This window comes from Penaeus monodon, chromosome 2, assembly GCF_015228065.2.
Source record: "Penaeus monodon isolate SGIC_2016 chromosome 2, NSTDA_Pmon_1, whole genome shotgun sequence".
NCBI lineage: Eukaryota > Metazoa > Arthropoda > Malacostraca > Decapoda > Penaeidae > Penaeus > Penaeus monodon.
This window is the reverse complement of record NC_051387.1, coordinates 22,864,218-22,868,253: the sequence shown is the minus strand read 5'-3', so window position 1 is coordinate 22,868,253 and position 4,036 is coordinate 22,864,218.

The following is a 4,036-nucleotide window of genomic DNA, read 5'->3' as shown; positions in this document are numbered from 1 at the left end:
AATAAATATGAGTTTGTCATATTGATATCATTTCAGTTTATGAAGCTATTTAGCTGTTATAACATCTAGAAAATTAAAATCACTGCTTTATAAAGATTTCTAAGATTTAAACATTCTGAACTAAAATCAAACATGTTATCTACTTGAAACACAATTGACACAAACTAAAACATTTCCTTGCTTTGCTTCCTGCAAAGTCTCCAATAATTTTATCAAATGACAGCTCTCGCAATTTGTTACTTTCGATACACATTACACTAAGTGAAGTTAGTTTTTCTTGAGAGAGTGAAGAGCGAAGCTGGTTTTTATATCCGTTTTAACTGAGAAAAACTTCGCTCATCAGAACAGTTCGTTACCATCAAACTGAGGAACAATCTCAAAACTGATTCAACATTTGGGAAAGCAGACTGAACTTTGTCTTCAAAGATAACAGTATAGAGATCTTGATGACCAAATTTCTTTTGTTCAGAACATTTCTTTTTCACATAAAGGTGGAAATGCCTTAATTCGGCTAAGAATGTCTCATCCACACCTTCAGGCTATGCTTCAATCAAGTTTTTGACTCCCGTTGACATCGTTTCCTCTGAATTTTCTAGATCAGTAAGGAATGAAAAAGTTTAGGCAATAAATGTGTACACCTCTGCTCTTTTTGAAAGATTTGATTCCAATGCTTCCAAGATGGGATTGAAAGACTTCAGTTGAAATGTGTCTTGTGGAGAAAGTTGCTCTTGTGGCTCTGCAGGATCAGAAAGTTCATCAAAATGTCTTTCTTTTTCTTGCCTTTTAGATGTACTTCTGTAGTCAACATTGGGAACACGACTTTTTGGCTTCATTTTCAATATTGCCCAAAATCTTTTTTTAAACTATTAATAAATGCTCACAGAGAAGAAGAAAGAGTGGCACAGGTTGCCAAAGAAATCTCAGGATCCTGCAAACATTTGCTCACTTTGTGAAATTCTGATAAAATGCAGTTCCATTATTCGAGCATAATATGGAATTCTAGATCAGACATTTTGTCTGAATTGTTTTTAGCTTGTAAACGGGTGTTACCTTTTTCTCGTTCATTTGACTCCAATTGAGCAAGAGCCTCTTCAACTGACTCAACGTTTTCTTTAACTGCAGAGACCGCGGTTGCATGAGCCTCCCACCGTGGTTCTAAGCAACAAATTAATACTGCCCATCTCTTGGTTGATGATGAATAGAAATTATACATTTCTTGGATGATGCCGAAAAAATTAACCGCTTCAAAACAGCAATCTGCTGCAGCTCGGCCTATCAGATTGAGCGAATGACCGACACATGGAACAAAAATTACATATTTGTTTTGCTTTAAGATGTGAGTTTGCATGCCATTGTATTTGCCGCTCGTGTTAGCGGCGTTGTCGTATGATTGTCCCCTACATTTTGAGAAGTCAATGCCACGTTCATTCACTAAATAATCAACAACCAAATTATCCATAAAAAAGGCTAGTGTGCTCTTCCAATTTTAATTTAAGAATGTTGTAAATCTTTCAACTGGAACTCCTGTTTGAGGTGACATATCTCAAAATTATGGTTAACTGATCCACATGAGAAAGATCTGGGGTAGCATCTACACTAAGGCTGTAATACCCTGCTTGCTTTATTTCATCCAAAATAGATTGCAACACGTGTTTTCCCATCAGCAAGATTAACTCATCGCATATGGTTTTTGAGAGATATGAAGTTCAACCTGTGCCCTTGTTACCATAGTTTTCTGTGTGATTGGATAAAAACAGGTCAAATTTGGCAATCAGTTCTAACAATCCCAAGTAGTTCCCATTGTTGGGGGATCCTATGATTTCATTGTCTCCTCTAAAAGCCAATCCACGTTCACTTAATGTTTTGATCACTTCTACACATCTGTGAAATACTTGCTTCCAATACTCTTTCTCAGCTTGTATCTGTTCAGAGAGTTTTAAATCTAAATTGTTCAAATTAGTGAGTAGTGAGTTTCTGTGCTCCATTGAGTTTTCATGAGATTGGATTAAGTTTGTGTTTTTCCAATCAAAGAAACCATGTGTTACCAAAGGTCCACTTGAAGAAGAAAATAACTTACAGACAAAACAAAAAACACATCCTGTTGAGGGGAGAATATACCAGCCATTCTCTATTGAATTTTTCTCCATTGGCTTTTATTCCTTGGAAGATGCCTTTAGAACAATATCTGTTTTGATTTTTGAAGATGCACTTTGATTTTGCAAAATTGTCATTCCAGTGCTGACAATCAGAAGGACCTTTGTCAATCCAATAAGTTCTGTCTTCATCTGACTGAGAGTTCCATTTCAAAAGATCATTACTGCTTTGATTTTCAGTTTCTTTTTGTCTCTTTATTATCACCACTGGAAATATCCCTCTGTTCGACTTTTACATGAGGCCTTATGGAGATAAACTGTGATATTTCTTCTTCCAGCTCGCAAACTGACTCAGACTAAATTCTGCTCACCACTGCATTCACCTTCTTTGAGTTCAGTTGATTCAATTTGGGTGCTAGAATCTTGTTTTTGAGCAGTCTCTCCTTAGTAAGTTTGTATTATGAATTTATCTAACTTGGGAATCTAATGAAGCTGCTGTTGAAGTTGCTGCTTCTTTTTCCTTTTTTTGAAATCCACTCATGCCCCTTCACAATTATAATTGGACTGAGATAAAAAAAAATCTGAAAAAAAAGAGATTTGTTAAAATACATGTTGCAGTAGAATGTTTTTACATTGTAAAGCCAAAAAAGTGAGCTAAAAACAAAATATAAGCTACATTCACAAATGTTTAGCAAGATGATAAACGAACATGGACTAGGGCCCCATGATTTACAGCTAGGGCGCCAAACTGGGGCCCCTGATCTCAAATAAACGGCTTCAAACTGGGGCCCCTTATCTCAAATAAAGGGCCTCAAACAGGGGCCCTTTATCTCAAATAAGGGGCCACAAACAGGGGCCACTTTTTTTTATTGGGTTTTCAGACTCCCAGCCTCCTTTTGTAAAGTTGAAATTTTATTTTAAGTTAAATGAATTATTCATCCAATGCAAAATATCAAAATATTACTCAAAAAAAAAAAAAAAAAAAAAAAAAAAAAAAAAAAAATATATATATATATATATATATATATATATATATATATATATATATATATATATATATGAAAATCTTTAGCAGGGCCCCTCAAGCTTGGGGCCCCCAAGCTTGAGGGGCCCTAGGCTGCAGCCTATACTAGTCTATAGGATAATCCGGCCCTGTGTGTGTGTGTGTGTGTATATATATATGTATATATATATATATATATATATATATATATATATATATATATATATATATATATATATATATATTGTGTGTGTGGTGTATATATAATTTATATATATATATATATATATATATAATATTATATATATATATTATATGGTTATAAATATATATATATATATATAATATATATATAATATATATATATATTGAATATCAGTGCAAGTGCACACCAATCACGCATGCGAGTACGTGGGTTCATCATGCACACTCGCATGCCGCGCGCGTATGTGAGCACGCGCGCTATTTAATAATTTTAGGTAAATCAACCTAGATACGATGAATTTCTTGGGCAAGGAACTTATCTCGATGCCTATAGCCAATGGGTGGGCAAGCCAGCTCAAGTCATGCTGGTCCCAAGCCGGATAAATAGAGAGCAATGATTACCAAAAGGTAACACCGGCACTCTCCATGAAAGAACTGGGGACCTATCAGCACTCACTCCAAGAGCATCACAACATGAAAATTACAATTAAGTATCATTGCTGTGACCACGGCGGCTCAAACATGAACCTACGTTAATATCATAATAATTATTATAATATCATAGTATAATATAATATTACTATATTATAGTATATCTGTACATATATACATACATATAATATAATATATATATATATATATATATAATATATATTAACATATAAATTATACATATATAATAAGTTTTATTATTTATATATATATATATATATATATATATATATATATATATATA